This window comes from Leptidea sinapis, chromosome 17, assembly GCF_905404315.1.
Source record: "Leptidea sinapis chromosome 17, ilLepSina1.1, whole genome shotgun sequence".
Classification (NCBI taxonomy): Eukaryota; Metazoa; Arthropoda; class Insecta; order Lepidoptera; family Pieridae; genus Leptidea; species Leptidea sinapis.
In genome coordinates this window covers 712,522-732,393 of record NC_066281.1, presented here as the reverse complement: position 1 = coordinate 732,393, position 19,872 = coordinate 712,522, and the positions used below count along the sequence as shown (strand labels likewise).

Below are 19,872 nucleotides of genomic sequence, written 5' to 3'. Positions count from 1 at the left end.
AAATTTTGATAACGGGTGAGCTTTAGTAAGAGATGTAATTAATTAGTCAGATAGAATCTGAGTCCCGAGCAGCAAATAATAGTAATACAGAAGCAATTCCTAAATTTTTCGCAAAAGTAAATGTAATTCATTTAAAAAATTAATACGTTGTGGAACTAGTTGTTTTATACTATGTTTGTTATTTAGGAAAAATGTTATGTATTAACCGATTTTGAAAGTTTTTCCTGGGTTTAAATTACAATTACTAATAATAGTACTAACAATAAGTGTTGGTAGGTCGGTTAGAGCGTCGGACATTTATTGTTGATATCACCGTTTCGTGTTATGATAACCTCGTGAAAGCCGAGATAGACAAATTATCGAAGTACGTAGCCCTCGCACACGAGGTTACAGACGTTGGATATTGATTTAACAATAGTCCTAAAAGTCCAAGTACAATTTCCGTAACCGGTCTAATAGCAAAGAGTCTCGAGCATTAACTAAAGACACTTTCGCTTACTAATTGGGCTAAGGAGCAGATACAGAATGGAGCTGTTTCAGCTTAGCCTGTCGCCCCAACCACGCACCGGCGGAATTCTTATTTGCCGGCGGGACTCTAGTTTATCTTAATATATATATTTCTTTTGTTTGTCTGTTGTAACTGAACTCCTCCAAAACGGCTGGACTGATTTTAATGAAACTTTCTGTGTTTCTTCTGGTGGATTCGAGAATGGTTAAGATTCACAATTATTGAACTACCTCCTAAACCGCTGGACCAATTTTGATGCTTGTTTTGTGTGTTTCAGTGAATTTGTGATAGGTGTGAATGTTCAGGTGGATTCGAGAATGGTTTAGATTCACAATTGAACTACCTCCTAAACGTCTGGACCGATTTTGATGATTTTTTGTGTGTTCCAGTAAATTTGAGATTGGTTTAGATTCTCAATTCCGTCCATATAATATACTTCCCCAGCTCATGTGTATGTTAATGAACTCCTCCTAACGGCTGGACCGATTTTTCAAATTTAAGACGCTTGTACAGGACAACGTGTGTCGCGTCCACTATTATACATATATATATCATCAGGACGTGTTATCTCGCCAGTCTCAGAGACTCATGCCAGATTTTGGCGAGACAACACGTCCTGAGGATGCCTCGTGTAGAGACAAAACACGTGTCGAATTGTTTAAAGACAAATATTGGCGGAATTAACACTAAAGAAAACTAAAATCATTTGTCTAAAAAGTTAGTCTATATGAGCCAAAATATGACCGCATTGTACAAAATGTGCCGTTGTATAGTCCTATATCAACTATGCTTTGGCACGGGGAAGGGCGCTGGGACGCAACTTGCGTTAACACTCTTGCTTCTTCTCATATCCAAGTTACGTCAGTTGGTACTGGGGTTGCTGCTTTGACTACAGAAGATAGCAAACATCGTTAATATGTTGCCGTTTGGTTTCGAGACACATGGCCCGTGGGGACCAGAGGCGCAGAGAATGTACAAAGTACTATCTACGAGCCTCAATACTGCAAACCCAAACGCTGGCAGCTATTTCGGTCAACGGATCAGTCTAGCTATCCAACGTGGAAATGTTGGTGCACTTCCCCGTAACGATAGTTTTAATTTAATGTAGTTGTAGTATATGCGACTATAAATACATTTTTTTTTTCATTGAGTTCTATTTATCACACTTATAAACATAAGAAGTTGCCACTTCAGCAAAGTTTCAAAAAAATATTTTTTCACTTCTAAATCAATTATTACAGATTTAACACACTATATTATTAACAATTTATACAAATCAGTGCAACATAAATACTCAAAAATTAGGAGGTGCTATCAAGCCTTTTCCAACCGCCAAATCCCATCATGAACACAAACAGACAACACGCTCCTCTTTTGTTCTGGTGTCAGTCAGTCAGCTGTGAAAACTGATTTTTTTCATTTGCAACAAACAGAAACTATCAGAACGTTATAGGGTCGATTAAGTAAACAATAATAAACTATGGATTAATAAAGGACTCGGTAGAATATATCCGTTGTAGTCAATAATACTTTAATTAATGTGTGTGAAACTAGTGAAACATGTTTACAGCAATGTTTTACATTATTAAGTGGCTTTGCGATGCTTCATGAATGATTAAATCGCGTACCGCACACATTCCGGTTATAGTCGAGAGTTATTTTCATAGTTGAATATTGATAACTTAGGTTTAAAATAAAATAGCTTCATTGTACTCCTGCGCTTCGTAGTTTAGTAGTTATTGATTGTGATTAACCAAATTCTTATTTATTTGTTAGGTTTGTCAAAAGATTTACATCTTAGTTGTGACCAGAATTCACATTCATGTTCAAATAGAGATGCAGATCCAATTAGAGACAAACACAGCTTCCGTTTAAAACAATATCGGTAGGTTATAGTTATAAGATTTGTTTTGATCGGTAGGCTAAGGATTAAATATAAATAAAAATATAGATCCCTAATAATTATATGGACAATTTCGAATATAAAATAATTTTGAGTTCAGTTAAAGTTTTACAAAAAATATCTACACTAGTAGCGTGACAGAGTGTTGTTGTGTCCGCGACACATCCTGGACACCAAGCCGTTTTGACCCAAATTGGTTCTGGTCTTCATTACATTAAAGGACAGAACAGGTCTGGGGACAACCAAGAATATCTGTGCTAACAAGCAAGGGCAATCCATGAATTTGAACAGCAATATTTGATCCGAAAACTTTCAAACTTTCCACTGGATTTTTTATAAGATATGTAATAAATAACCTTCAAAGTCTGAAAGTAATAATTTTAAACAGTCGTACCTATTAATTGGGATGATTTAGGAGCTTGTCTAGTTTCAAAGAAGCGCAAAACCATGATTTAATTTTCTCCACGAGTTTTTAACAAATAATGATTAACTGATTGTGGAATTATTGTTGTAGAACCACAAAACAATGAAAAACAACTTTGTACCATAGTTACAGTTATAGATATAGGGACACAGTAGTTCGAACAGCTATGTAATTATATGAAAATATTATTTCAGTGTAGTCCGCAAAATCCATTAATCTACCTTAAATTAGAATTCACGCGTGACACAGACAAATAGGGAGTGTGTTGATATAATAGTAAACTGTACATTTATGGATACTTTGTTTAAACGACATTATAGCCTTGTACTGCATAATAATTTCATTATAACTCTAGGCTTAATAAACATAACTTAAAATGACTCTCTGTAAATTTTGAGTGATGAAAAATACATCGCTCACTGACACCTATATTACTCGTTTCTTATGTGAGTTTTTCTTGGAGCCTGTTGGTCGATTCAAATACGTCACTACTTTGTGAGCACCATACTGTAAGTTGAATCCTATCTAAGAACATTATAAGTTTTTCCACATCTAGCTTATGCTTGTAATATTTAAATTAGTGATACTTTTTACCGCGTTGTTCTCGTCACAAATCTTATTAAAAAAGATGGCCGCTGAAAGGACTCAGATTGGATTGTTGTACTCTGCTGTAATGTAAATCATTAAATGAAGTAAACACAATAAATATACAAGAATAGATCGTCTATTGTAAAATGAAAGTAAAGTTAAATATTGAGCGATTGTTACAAGCTTGTTGAGATAACGTTAACTCGCAAGTTCGTTTCAAATGATCACGTTATCCAGTTGGAAGCCGACATCGCTTAATACAAACAGAATTGTTCATTGTTCACAGCGAGGCTTCATTTTACAGAATTCTAGTGCTCTTCTATATTGTCAACTAGTAGATGTTATTATTGCTACTGTGATTTATTTCAAGCTGAGTAGTTTATTACTTTATCATTTGAACATATTTTCTTGTAATATATTTAACTAACGTACAAAGTCTCTCTCTTGTTTGTTCAAAGTTTGTTCCTGATTTATAGATATATGATAGTTAGTCTTTCCATCTGTGTATATAAGGAAAACTTAAACGCAATATTCCTAAATTTCTAGACCTCAGATTTACTTGGAAATTTACACACGTGTCATGTCCTTTGTAAATGCAATATTTTCCTCACTTTGATCCTAAACCTAAGAGATACAAAGGATAGAAAATATTTATTTTTGTATCGTTTAAAACAGATGTAAATAATTTAATGTGTACAAAAAATCTTCAAAAAAGCGTAGCATAATTTTTAGATATAAATTACATTTACATTATTTTTAGATAACTTATTCTATAACAATGTAAATTTAATTAAATCTATCAAAATAATGAAAAGGTTTCTGAGAGCTGTAGAACAAATCCCTACATTTTAATATTATTTAGTAGTTACAAGTGTTTTTTTTTAGGCTTTTTCTGAAGTGTAATTTATTTCATTTTATATCAATTTCTGTGTGACCCCAAAAAACGGTCTCCTGCTCGAATGTAAAATTTTAAGATTTATGATCTTTGATATATTTATTATATATCAAAAATATAACGAAATTCTTTTTTTACAAAATAAGTTAATAACGTAATAAAATAAATTAGTTATTAGTATCTTTCAGTGTGTTTAAGTGTCTTAAGGTAACTACGCCTAGGTTGAACATAAAAAAGTAACTTTACTAGTAGTAACCTCTTTATATATCAGACATTAATATAAAAATAATAAAATAAATAGTAGCAAAAGTTCTGTTTTGGCCTCTTGTAGAGTAAGTGAATAATAAATTTAAAAATAAGTTTTTATTTCATTTAAATTAAATTTAACACATAACCATGTAGGTGATATAAATTAAAATTTAATTGGATCTTATCACGACTTTTATGACATATATCAATATCTTGAACAAATATCGTAAGCTTATAAAATACAATGCAACATGAGAGCCATTTAGAAAGTGACCGGAATATTAAAATGACTTCAAATTTGTAATGCATTTCACATTATTTTATCGTCTGGAGACGACGGCACAAGTAATTTGAATGCTGATGCAAAGCGTGTCTTGTTGGTAACACTCGTCTAGACAACATTACTACATTATTATGTTTTTTTTTATTTAAAATTTAACATTTAAGCCTATGTTTGTTTTTCTTTTCCATTAAAAGTAATAATTGAGACCATACTTCGATTAATTATTTATGGGATTATACATAAATTAAAGTATAAAAATATTATATCAATTTAAATCAGCTTAACAATTTTTTATTCTTTTTAAAGTGGTAGCCCTCATTTCTGGGATTCATTACACAAATTAAATTTGAAAACACAATTTACAAGCCATGCGGGACCCGCGACCTCTCAGGTTCCGTGCGAGCGCTCTTCCACTGAGTTCGAGTGACGTAAAATTCGTAAATCTTGATATGTCTTTGTTTAACCTCAGGTTGTGGCTTCATCTACAGGATCTTCTTTACAGTTGATAGCCTGCTCAACCCCAATAATTGCATATTAGGAAATGGACTTGAGATATCGCTCTTTCAAATCTAAACAATCCACGAAGCCTGTCAAAGCCAATCTGTAAGCAGGAATTATTCACATATTTCAGGTCACATAATGAGGAAGAGGAATGAATGCCTTAACAAGCTAGTGGTCCTCTACCAGATGGAGCGATCAAGGGAAAGGCCTACCCTTGAAGAAGTTATATTCGGTTTTCAGAGATGCAGTGGAAAAGCATCAATGAAGGCAGATCTTAAGAAGAACTTCAGCACCAGTATCCTCAGCCGACAATGATGACGATCCTCAGAAGCCATGAGGGAACATTCATGAGGGAACTACCGCACAGAGAAACATGCCTACTACTCGGCTTATTCAATTAGTTTATCTTTTGTTGTATGCTTTTACAACGTGACATTTACAAAACAGATGTGTTACATACGAAATTCAAAACAATTGTTAAAAACGTTTGTGTGGTAATGGTTATTATTTAAAATATAAATGACTTTCTTAATAATACAACACCTTAGTAATGGAGTGACCACCCTCAGGATCCTTCAATAGTACATTTTATTGTGAATTATTGTGTTTATGAAATGAACTCTCAGTTCATTTCATAAACACAATAATTAAGAAACTCATTTCTTGCGACCATTATTCTCAAGTTTGAGGCACACATTTTCGAATGGGTGATAGTTTTTAACGTTTAATGAAAAGATATAAAATCCAGATTTGAATTAAAATATTAAAAAGCCTCGTCGGCTGTGAATTCCGCTAAGATTTGTATTTTAATCAGTTCAACACGTGTTTCACCTCTACACGATGCATCCTCAGAAGTCAACATGACTTGCCATATTCTAGCATGAGACTGAATTGATTGAGAGATTCACAACATTTGGATAACTATGGATTTCCACAAAATAACGCCCAATTCAACAAAAAATATTTTAATGTTGAAAGATACTTGTCTGTGGGTCAACAATTGTAATTCTAAACAACTTAGTTATTCTAGATAACATTAAACTACAACACGTTTGCGGGAGAATCAACTGATCCTCAAGCCATTAAATGAATTACTTTATCTGTTTTAAAGCCGCTTAACGAGTCTAGTTCTAAGTTATTAATAGAAAATTCAGTACAATCGATTCTTATTCTTTACATATCCAACTAGGGTTTAAAGAACTGACTTTTGTCTTTGACGACATATTGGATTCTTATTGCAGCGAAGGTTCCTGGAGTCGTAAGTGATGGGAGGGTTTCAAGCCGCTCAAGACTAAGGCTCTATAGAGCGTACTTACACTTTGCTCAGACTTTACTTACGTATAACTTAGCTGAGTGTAAGCTTAGCATAATCTTTGATTTTGTTATTATACGGCCGTTTTCCATAACATATCTCTAGTATCCGTAACTATTTATTTCTTCGGTGATTCTTTTTTAGTGCTTCATGAAAAACATTAAGTCTTCATACACATACTATACACTAAATAAACTAACATATAGCACCATATCTATATTAAATGATAACTTTATCAAACGGTTTTCTATATGTCCAATTATATGTAGGTATATTATTATAATATGTACTAGCTGCCCGGACAGACTTCGTTCTGTCAAAAGTTTTATAGCGAAAAATGAATAATTATAATGTAAATTCAGTGTGATACCGTTATTTATATCTCAACAATAACATACAATAATAAGTTTCGTAGACTGCAATATAATATAAAATTGATGATACTCATTCTAATGCTTTCGAGTCCGGGACCGCCGCACCCGCTATGGATCTGCATTTTACATATTCTGTTATCTGTGTAAACTAAGCGTATTCTTTAATTATGTTTTTACAGTCAATTTACATCTGAAATTATGCTGAGTTTAAGTTAAGACATGCATAAGCCAAGTTCGTGTTTTTTCACACTCAGTTAATTTTTATTTGATAAAAGTCTGAGCAAAGTGTAAGTACGCTTTATAGATCTCAGCCTTAATATGAAGACCGAGTTCCTGCACAGAAATAATGTTTAAGTTGAACTTTAACATTCTGTAATACGAAACCAAAGATTTAATATTCACCAGACCCAGATTTCTAAAGCAATTTACTTTAACATATGCATCATTAAATATTAAATTGTACCTTCCAGCTTACATTCTACGTTACTGATGTAATTCTAACTTTTATTCTTGGAATACTACGTACTCGTAGACCAATTTTTGATTCGTGATTTCCGAAACATTTGGTATTAAATATACAAATTAAATTTACATACAAAAAATTATTATTATTTGAATATGTTATTGGCGATACAACTCGAGAGTTCAACAATTCATTAGATATCAAACCCCACATTGTCCATAAATTTGAGTACGTAACTTGTATTTGTATATTAAAAATCATTTATTCAGACACATTATGGTGAGGTTGGTATTGTAATTTGTGGCGACAATGATGCGAAGTCTCGAAGCAACGCCGAGTGCTAGCTGTTCACAGAGCACTGGATCCTCGACATTCATTCAGCTCTGTGTTGCATGTGGTACAGTGATTCAGACTGATACTGCATCAAATTAGAACTGAGAGCAATCGTCTGTATGTGGCCGCATCTGCGCTTTGTAAACACTAAGATGTGGACCAGCTTGAAGTATTATCTTGTTCTCTTCATGACCACCAGTTACTTGGAAGCCACTTTAGAGTATCAAAAAGATTACTTTTTTTGGTTTATAGAAAATATATTATGTCTCTTCATCCCGACGTATACGTGGGTAACACTGAAAATGTTTAGAACTGGCCAGTTAGAAGCATTGCTAATGAAATCCTTTTTTTAATTTCAATTTAAGAAGTCTTTAGTGACCTAATGTAGTACATTCGCAGCGACTACTGAAGATAATATCAGTGCTGTATAACACATGATAGAGTGACCTATCAGCAGATACGGGCAAGTCTAGGCATTGGTATGAGTCAAGTTTAAAAAATATTATACGACCATTTAGGCGTCAGGAAGCTTTGTACCAGATGGCTTCCCCATACTTTAACCGAAGACCAGAAACACCACCGCATGGAATGTTAGATAAGTTCAACGGAGGTGACTCAAATACTGTATTTGACATCGTCACAGATGATGTAAGCTGGATATATTGCTACGAACCCGAAAGCAAAAGACAATCAGCTCAGTGGGTGTTTCCTTTCGATGATCGGCCAACTAAGGTAAAGAAAGGAAGAAGTTAAGGAAAAAAGATGATTGCCTCATACTTTGGTCATAAAGGTCATTTCGCGACAGTTGTGCTAGAAGATGGAAGGACAGTTACTGCAGACTGGTATGTCAATCGCTGTTTGTCTGTTGTCTTGGAAAAAATTCGATCGATTCAGCGCTCTCGAAGCATAGTCTTCCATCACCACGACAATGCTTCAGCGTAATTCGCAAAACGGTCTGTTGAATATTTGACTATGGCAGGTGTCGAGATAATGAGTCATCCGCCATACAGTCCCGACCTGGCAGCCTGTGACTTTTATTTATTCCCAAGAACTAAAAATAAAATCAAGGAATTCGCTTTACGAGCCCTGAAGGTGCAGTGAAAGCGAACGAAAAGCCATAGAAGAGAACCCTAAGGAAGAATGGGCCCACTGCTTTTCTCAGTGGATCCATCGAATGCGACGATGTGTAGAGAGGAACGGAGATTACTTAGAAAAACAATAAAAGTATTGGCAACTTTCTACATTAAGCCGTTTTTCTAAACATTTTCAGTGTTACCTAGGTATTATGTTCAATCAACGACCCAAAAAAATATCCAAAAGTAAAAAGGATCCCCTGGCACATAAAATAAATCTGAACAACCATTGTACCCCAAATAAAGCTCACTCCATCTATGTAGATAGTATGTAGTTTACAAACTGTTATAAAGGTTCTGAGCTCGATGTACACGGCAGCCTGAAATGATTGTGTCCACAAATAATATACGAGGTAAAAATCGTTGCAAGACAAAGGAACGTTAATGTTATGTTTAAACTAAATTATGATTTAAATTACTTATTACGGAGAAAACGTATACGTTAGGCTTGGAAAAAGGGTCCATTAGGCGAGGTATTTGGAACACAAACCTTATTATCCCTAACAAACATAACTTTGTATTACGACTTTAAATATCATCAAACTCATTAACGTTTAGTATACGGTTTTTATTTAGCAGTAATAATCCTTTTACTGATCCTAACTGTATGCAGTTAAAGCTCATTACGCCTTACGACTGCCATTAACACTAGATCGTAAAACTATAGCTCGTTAGAAATTAAATTCTAGCGAAGAAAATATTAATATTGTTAAATATAATTGAAATAGCAAGCTATTTCAATTCAATTCAATTGAAATAGCAAGCTATTTCAATTATATTTGGTGTTTTGATTACCACCTCAGATAAAACGGAATAGCTTGTTAATGTCAAATCGATACAAGCAAAACTTTCAGTCAAGAAAGGTCACGATGTCGAACGCCGAATGAACAAGCCTTGAACGTAAGGTAATTTAACACCAATTAATAAAACTCAATTTAATCGTCTATGTAGCTCTTTTCATAACGACCTTTATATAGATGAGATATATGGAGCGTGCTCCGACTTTACTTACGTAAAACTTAGCTAAGTGTAAGCTTAGCATAATCTTTTGTTTTGTTTTTATAGTCGATTGACAGTTAAAATTATGTTGAGCTTGATCTAAGACAGCTTAATGAAAAGTCATGTCTAAGATCTATAGACCGTACAAATGACTATTAAAAAGAAATCAAAGATAATGCTCAGCTTACACTCAGCTAAGTTCACTTATCTCAGTCTTAGATATAAAATGTTGTTTATTAATATTGCAGGTAAAGGAACTACGTTTATATAGGTACTAGCTGACCCGACAAACGTTGTTTTGCCATATAAAGTATAATACACGCGATAGTTTTATAAATATTAATAGGCTATGTGTTATTCTGGTGTGTAAGCTATATTATTGTAAAGTTTCATCAAAATCCAATCAGTAGTTTTTGCGTTAAAGAAGTTCAAACATACATCCAGACATACAAACTTTCACATTTATAATATTATAATAGGATATATTACATATAATACGGTTCGGTTCGGCTTCATAAAAGGCATTTATTTTCTCAAAATTGATTCCTTTAGAATTCATTTTGATGTCATTTCTAATATACTAGATACTACTTCCGCTTCTGAAACAAGCGGAGCGGCGAAGCGACGCAAGAAACTCTCCCAGCATTCTTTTTTTGCGCTCTTTTGTAATAAAATATACAATATTTTACTGTCATTGCTATTGCTATAAAATAATCATTATCTAGTCCCAGGCTGCCATTTTCTGCTGCAGTTTTCGCTAACCGATACGCAACCAAAAGACCAACAGCGTATCTCTATCGCCCTGCAGTATCGGGTGGTTGTCACACCACTTCCCATCACGTGAGTCTATTGCACGTTTCCTGCTCCAATATAATGTATAATATGTTTTAATGCGAGCGGCGTTGAAATGAACTACTACATATAAATGTAGTAGTTCATTTCAACGCCGCTCGGACATTTTTTGATGACCTTTTACTAGGTGATCGAAGTCTAGTTCTTTAAAGGACGTTAATGAAAGATACATATAAAGTTGATGTATGGATCTTGATGACATGACGATCTTAAACCACGATGATCTATTTTGGAACATTTTAATATTAATTTTGTAGAATCGATTATAAAGAGTCACATGACAGATGTGTTTCAAAATAAGATACTTTCAAAACAGAACTATATTACAATTTATTTGATATAATACTGATAATCATTAGATTTGAGATACTGTAATATTTACCACTAATTATTAACACGGGATGAACTGACCAATTTAAGTAAATTATCAAAAAGTATATAATAATTATTCATATAAATTGAACCAATGTAATGATTCTACAAGAGTTGTTATGTGTAACTATGTAATTTGGTCTATGCTAAGGAAATAGTTACGACTAAAACAAATGATAGTGTAAATGGAGCGGGGTTAACGTGGGGTTAACTAAGTACCAACTAATCCTAACTTATGTTACAGTTGGTTTAACGATTTCTGTTTACGTCACTGGCTTGGAACTAATGTTAAATTTAATACTGTTGCTCTTCTGATTTTCAATGCCCATATTATTGCCAAAATGTTTAATTGTTTCAATATTTATCACATTATTAATATTACTACGCGACACATTTTACCATTTTCTGCAAATTTGGAAAATTTTGAGTTTTAATGAGAAGAAGTGGCAAGAAGCTCATAGTCACTTCATTAAATCAACACTTACAGCTTCATTGTTTTATATTTTTTTTGACAATCTATGTGAAGTGATGCATTAAAAATGCTTAAGCGTAGTAATCGAGTAAATCAGTAAAGTAAATTTAAATTAATACAAAAAATATCTACATTGAGTAGACACACTGTTAATAAATATAGGTATTGTTGCACGTATGTGTGTGTTATTTTATATCAATTTTTTTTATTATATATAATTATATTTATCATTATAATCACTTTGTATTATATTAAATATTGGGCCGAAAGCCGACCGTTCTTACTTTATTTCATGATGTCAGATAAATATCTATATCGATTGCTTTTCATTCGCGTCATTTAATTTTTTTTAATAAAATCTTATTCCACCGTTACGGTCAACCGAATAACAATGAGTTCTTATACGCGAATAAGAACTCATTGATATATCATAATACTGCAACAAGTACTATGCTAGCCTTATATCAAATACTATAAATATATCTAAAGCGTCTGTGTCGCATTAGTTTGAACCGTTGTCTCTCACATGGAGCCTCCGGTTCAATCCTCGCACGCCACGTACCACGTGTTTGTGGTTTTCAAATTCATTACGTTTTTCGACACTCTATAAGGTCGGCAACGGTCTTGTGATTTCTCTGGTGTTATAAGAAAGTATATACTACAGGGATCTGTAACAATCGGGTGACATCTGTTCTCCTTTGCCCTCCTCTATCATAAAAAAATATATAAGATAAGTTAAATTTTAACATGTTTGGTTTTATAATGAAGTGGAGTTCCCCATTACAGGACCATCGACCCACCACAACTAGCGCCCGTTCACAAACATGAAGCATATATTAGGGACGGAAACTACTTCATGTCGCTGCAACAGCAATGCCATTTAAGAGAGCTCGTCAAAGTCTGCTATCAGAACTGAACCAAATAACTAGCAACAGTTTGTATCTCAATGTGTAACGAACTTATATATCAGTACAGATATTTCAACGACTACTACTACTCGACTACGATTGCATTCATAAATTTAAATAAAGATGATATCCTTTAAAATTTAAAACTTTCGTGAGACATTAGTTTTATTTATTAGTACAGCCTTTACTCATGATTTATCGGTGTGGGTACCCACTAGTTTCGGACCATTCTTCGGTCCTTCATCAGGGTGAGTGCAGTGGGTTCGCGATAACGTTCCATCTGTTATTGCGAACTTGTACTGTTGTACTACTTGAACTTGAAATTCCTGGTGGAACAGGATTTATGATCTTATAAAATAAATGTTAGAAGCACCAACATAATCACCTTAATACTGAAGCTAAAAACAAAACCACCGTTTGACAGCTACCAAGGCGTAACTAAATCAATTCATAGTTTCAAACTCGAACAAACCGCAAACTATTCAATCGAAGTTTGAAATATTCGTATTCAATATTTCATATCGGTGCGAATGGAAATCTAAAAGTTTTCGACAGACGGGCTAAAATGTAACACTTATGTTCCAATCATCTAAATTCCAAATTAGAAATACTAATGTAATATGCCATAATCTTAGATTAAGGATTGGTCACCGCTGCATTGCAACTAGATACCGCACAACCTATGAACAATGGCATTTTTATTAGGGCAACTGTTAGATGCTTTTGTGCGTGGCATTTTGACACTCAATGACATCTTTCAAATTTTGTAACATAAGCTTCGTGTTATTTTACATTGAAATTAATAACATACAAAATACTTACAGATGATATTATGTGATCCCAGTGTCTTGTATCTTATAAAATACTTTGTAAAAATAATAAATTTTTACAAAGTGTTACCTCGTAACCCGTTTTTTAGTTTAACAGAATATGTGGCACAAAAACGTCACACATTGTTCGAGACTGGCTCGAGTACGCTCACTTGAGCGTCGTAGTAGTTGCCGCACATTCGTATGAATTATATATAGGTATTTGTTATTAAAAAAATATAGGTTCCGGATAAGTAATTATACATATAATATACAAACTTCGTCTCTGAACTACGCCACTATTCCACCTTCGCACGACACGCCACAAGTTAGGTTATCATCCTCACTATCTGGATGTGTGGCGGTCCACCACAGTGCGGTATTCAAGGAGCTTTCTTCCACGTACTACAAAGCTGTGGAATGAACTTCCTTGTGCGGTGTTCCCGGGTCGATACGACATGGGTACCTTCAAAAAAAACGCGTACGCCTTCCTTAAAGGCCGGCAACGCTCCTGTGATTCCTCTGGTGTTCCAAGAGATTGTGGGCGGCGGTGATTTACGCTCGTTTGTCCTCCTATTCCATAAAAAAAAAAACGCTGCATCTCAAGGTATATATTAAATCGGTTAAGAAGTTTTCGCAGTGTAACCGAAGGAAAAATCCGGTAGATATTATTGTAACAAACGGTTCATTTTCTATTAAAATATAATAAGGTTGTATTATCGAACCTCTTTAGAAGCGCTTTTGTTCAATACACTTGTCTAACTTTAATAAGAAAGACTAAATGGGAGAAAAGCCCGCGGTGCTATTGACAATTGCGCACCATTTGATATTAGAAACGATAAAGATTGTGACTCTTGTACGAGTAACAATCTTTATCGTTTCTGAGTTTATTATTAGAAGTTTGTTACGAAACTTATAATTGTACTTCTTATACGCTTATGTGTTCAGAAACTTCTGTGTCACATGCGTGGAAATTGGTATTTATAGACTCGTAACTCGTAGTAATTCCATTTAATACATATCAGACTTAGTATCAAAATATCAGACTTAGGATGAGAGAAATGGTGAAAAACTATTATGTATTGGTATCTCAGAGCCAAAGTAACTAACAGACCATTAAGGAGATGGGTGGACGACAAGCAGTTGCGGGCAGCACATCGGCCAGAACAGTTGAGTACAGGAGTCGATGGAGGCTGTTGGAGCAGGCCTATGTCCTTAATACACTAACAGACAAAAAATGATAATAATTCAACGAATACAAAAATTAATTTATAAAGGAAATATATTGTAATTTAATTAATATTAATAATATTGTTCTAAAAATTATTAAATATATTCAAACAAAACAAATCTTATAACTACATTTACAATACTACGACTACATAAAATTAAAACTATCATTACGTGGAAGCGTACCAAGAATACTGGCAGCATTACCGCGTTGGATAGCAAGGCTGATCCGTTGACCGAAATAGCTGCCAGCGCTTGGGTTTCCAGTAGCCTTATTGAGGCGCGAAGATAGGATTTCGAACATTCTCCGCGCCTCTGGGCCCCACGGGCCAAGTATCTCGACACCAAACGGCACAAAGGTGTATGACTCACCGAGACCAACATATTTGCGACGCTTGCTGTCTTCTACAGTCGAAGCAGTAGCCCCAGCACCAACTGACGTAACTTGGACATGAGAATGAGCCAGAGTTGTTCTAAATATATTAAATAAATAATCAAATTGATTTTCAATTGTGCATGTAAAATTTAAGTATATTGTCTGAAAAAAGGCTGATTTATTTATTTATTAACTTGTAGTAATGATAAGCTCCCGACTACCTCTCGGGCTCACATTCGTCAACTTGTTTGTGGAAATCACCCTAACTTACTAGTGTCATATTTAAGAATATATAAAATTTTAATTTAGCCATTATAAATTTTTCCATCTTAGATTTTACCATTTGTCGATATAACGGCTCACTCTACCTATAATATTCTGTTACAATTCAGTAACTATTCCGGTTTGTAAGAACAGATGGACGAACAGATATCGGAGTTTAAATTCTGATACACATGGGAGGTTTTATAATTGTTATAGATTGTTATATATTCTTGTACAATTTTTGTATTTGGTATAACGAATGCCTTATAATATTTAAAAATTATTTTCTACATTTTAGTGCGCCTTGCTTTTAAAGCGTGTTTTGTTTTCTAATTTTCAACTACATTTCCTAAGTTCTTTAACTTCATTGAGTTTAATACAAAAGATTTTGAACTTCATCAACATAGTATAAACGTACATAATATAAACTATAGTATATTCTTGTGTTCAACAAACTAATCTGGAGAACGATTTATCGTCCTCCCTTATCTTAATAAATTAAGTCGAAGCGAAGGCACATGTTCTCGAAGCCTAATTATCACATTTCTTTGCGTGAATGGTGATGGTATTATGTTATCAGAAAAAACGTCATACAGAATTTGCTGTGATTTTATCAATAAAGAAAATTTTATTCAATTGCCTTGTGGCTCTTCAGACCTGTCAGTAGCGAAAAAAAATAATAAAATCAATAGATTTTTTCGAAAGCAGGCCCTCATAATCTAATGTTCCTATGATTGTTTTAATGAAAATTCATTCTACTTACTCAATTTTATTCTACAAACAGATAGATAATTTGGTTTTAATAAGATAAGATAATGTAAAACCAAAAGCGTTATACCTCCTTTAAAGTAACTGTGATGATTTTTTCCCATTACATATTCATAATATTTATATATATATAATTTCATATATTTATTCTGGCAGTTATTTCGGTCAACGGATCAGCCTTGCTATCCAACGCGGTAATGCTGCCAGTATTCTTGGTACGCTGCCACGTAATGATAGTTTTAATTTTATGTAATCGTAGAATTGTAAATATAGTTATAAGATTTGTTTTATTCTTATATATATATATATATATATATATATAATACATCAAACTTTATAACATTTCAGCACCCAAGCATAGAATAAAATTTATATTAATTTTTTCATTTGCCATATAATTTGAAATGAAGTTATAATACGTCGAGACCCAGAGCTGTCGTTTATTTTCATTTGATCTCGGAAAAGAGGATTTGTCCTTCTACAGCACAATGAAATTAGATTTTCACTAGTGTTTTATCTATTACAAGCTTTTTGTATAACTTTTCATACTGATTTTAAACCAATCTACTACATTAGAAGTAATTATTATGTAAAATATATGTTCAATATGTAAGGTGTACGTTATGCGAAACGCATATAAATCTGATAGCCGTTCGTGAGGTTATTTTCATAGTACTTAAGTTTTATATTATTTTGTAGACATCACTTTTGATGTGTGTTCCATCGATAGAACTACGACTTCTTATGTTTCCAAATTACATGATTTATAGATTTAATCCTTTAAAATATTATATAATTTAAATGATATAATCATAGCATAAATAATAATAATACTCCAATCAAAGTATTTATTCCAAAATAACGTTCTTTATTATTATTACGTTAATAATTCTTCTAACATGCGCGTAATTAAAACTGATATTTTACATTAATTATGAACATAGCGTATACTGACATTTCATTGAATAAAGAACGCGGCGTCAGTTTTTGTGCTACTAATAGATTAATCTCATTTTAATTTGTATTATACTTTATTAAAATGAGCGTAAAAAAAGGATGTTGGGAGAGTTTCTTGCACCGCCATTGTTTTCCGAAGCGATATAAGTATTAGATATGACATCAAAATTAATTCTAAAGGAGTTAGTTTTGTAAAATAAATGCCTTTTATGGATTTTAAACTTATAATAAATCTACTGATTTACGATATAATATCTAATAATGACGCTATTTTTAATTATATTTAAAAGCGTTACGATATAATATCTTTTAATGACGCTATTTATAATTATATTTAAAAGCGTTAAGATATAATATCTAATAATGACGCTATTTATAATTATATTTAAAAGCGTTACGATATAATATCTAATAATGACGCTATTTATAATTATATTTAAAAGCGTTACGATATAATATCTAATAATGACGCTATTTATAATTATATTTAAAAGCGTTACGATATAATATCTAATAATGACGCTATTTATAATTATATTTAAAAGCGTTACGATATAATATCTAATAATGACGCTATTTATAATTATATTTAAAAGCGTTACGATATAATATCTATTAATGACGCTATTTATAATTATATTTAAAAGCGTTACGATATAATATCTATTAATGACGCTATTTATAATTATATTTAAAAGCGTTACGATATAATATCTAATAATGACGCTATTTATAATTATATTTAAAAACGTTACGATATAATATCTATTAATGACGCTATTTATAATTATATTTAAAAGCGTTACGATATAATATCTAATAATGACGCTATTTATAATTATATTTAAAAGCATTACGATATAATATCTAATAATGACGCTATTTATAATTATATTTAAAAGCGTTAAGATATAATATCTAATAATGACGCTATTTATAATTATATTTAAAAGCGTTACGATATAATATCTAATAATGACGCTATATATAATTATATTTAAAAGCGTTGAAGAGCCGTCCGTGTATTCTAGAGATTCTATTGATCGAGGTGCGCCGGCTTAAAACACGTATCACTGTTTACGGCTTTTGAGTAGGTACATATTTATGTACGTTTATTCGCTTTTCCTACCGCGCTTACATACTAGCGACAAAGGTAATTGCTGCCAGTACTAACTGCCCCATATATATGGCACTGTGCCACAATACAAGTAATAGAGAGTAACGTAACTCAGCAGAATCCTTGTTTGTACCGTCGTCTGGGCGGAGGTTTTACTCGGACAGCGACCAGAACTCAATAACTATTGAAAAAAGACAAAACTTTGTCTTCCCAAGATTGCTTAGCGGCCATGTAATCAGGCATCGGTTAGCGAAAACCTGAAGCTAATGAGAGATGGACTTGGTAACCTTCCACGCCTCAGATCCATACAGCTGACATAAGTATTGCTCGTGCTTTAAATCAAATAAACGTCAAACATTATAATTGTGAATGTATGTTATTATTAAAGCTTACAAGCTTAGTTTGATTATTGTTTGCGCCATTGTAAGTAATTTTGAAAAGCATCGCATTGTGCACCGGAAGGTTTCTAGAAATAACTAGCTCATTTGATAAAGAACCTTCACAGCGCCAGCACAAAACAAATTAAGACAATAGTAGAATAGGTAGAAAACGTTCTGCGTGAGACGTGAATACTCCGTGGAAGGTCTAACGGTTGCGATCAGCGGGTTAGATAAATAGAGAATAGGCACTTACTATACTCAAGGATGTGATATTTGGTGAACATTTGTGATCATACACTATGAAGCAAAAAATTAAATAAGAAATAAATATGAATTAAGTACTTAGTAAAGGTAATCGAAAGAAAATTATTTAATAACGCAGCTAATGTTCGCGCTGAATGTTTATATTAGATTCCACATGCCATTTATGAGAAGAAAATCATTTACTCTTCAAATGCACATATGTATATGCATCAATCCACACACACTATACAAAAATAAAAGAATGAAATCATTATATATGTTGTCCTCGTTACGGGATCATCCGACCACCACAAGTAAAACCCGTTTACTAACGACTGACGCTTGGGCGAGCCATCACCATCATCAACCATATTTTAGGGAAAGAAACAACCCATCCCATGCTTCTGCAACAGCAATACAATACCAGATCCATCAAGAATGTAATATGGATCAGTACAGATATTTTTTGAACACTTTTCCTATTTAAATTTTTTTTAGTTACAAAATTTGTGGACGATCCGGGACTTGAGCCCACGCCTCTCTGAGCCAACCGTCCGAGTGACGCATCGAACATAAATGTATGTCTTGTTCAACTATCACACTTGTTATCACAGTTTAATGACAATCTTATCTATCCATAAAAGGATATCCGTAATAGGATAAATTTGTCTAGTACGTTTAACTAAGGATAGATAGGTTATTGAAAACGGCCGTTAGTATGATAGGAAAACCTATCTTAAATTATTTAGAATAGATATTTTTCACAAATACTTAAAGCAATAATCGTAAGCTCCTTTCACTTGGACCGCACGATAATATTTTATTTTCTTTGAGACTGCCACCTCATTAAAGCTACGAGCATCTGGCTACGAACTAAGCTACGATCTTCAGTTTCTATTTTTATGGATATAATCTAATTTTAGATAAAAAAAAACGTAGACATAATTCTACGATATAAGTGAATATATGAAGTATCTTTAATTGATGTTAAATTATAATATGGCTGCATGAAATGCATATGCGAAAAATATTCCTTAACGACTAGGATCAGATAGAAGAAATATCTCGTTATTGTGTGTAATGAAGTAAACAATGGAGTATTGTGATCGTACTTAATTACTATTTCTTTATGTTATAATTTTAACTTCACGACATAAAT

The 19,872-nt window shown here is 33.0% G+C and overlaps 1 protein-coding gene and 1 long non-coding RNA gene across 3 annotated transcripts in view; one reads left to right on the top strand and one right to left on the bottom strand.

Moving 5' to 3' along the window:
* Positions 1–12,724, top strand: part of LOC126969112 (uncharacterized) — a 50,414-nt gene extending 37,690 nt beyond the window's left edge. The window contains exon 2 of the long non-coding RNA XR_007730349.1: positions 12,448–12,724. This is a non-coding gene — a long non-coding RNA (uncharacterized LOC126969112). The remainder of the gene's footprint in view (positions 1–12,447) is intronic.
* Positions 1–19,872, bottom strand: part of LOC126969107 (protein slit) — a 185,548-nt gene that overhangs the window by 106,236 nt on the left and 59,440 nt on the right. The gene's annotated exons all lie outside the window — the stretch shown is intronic.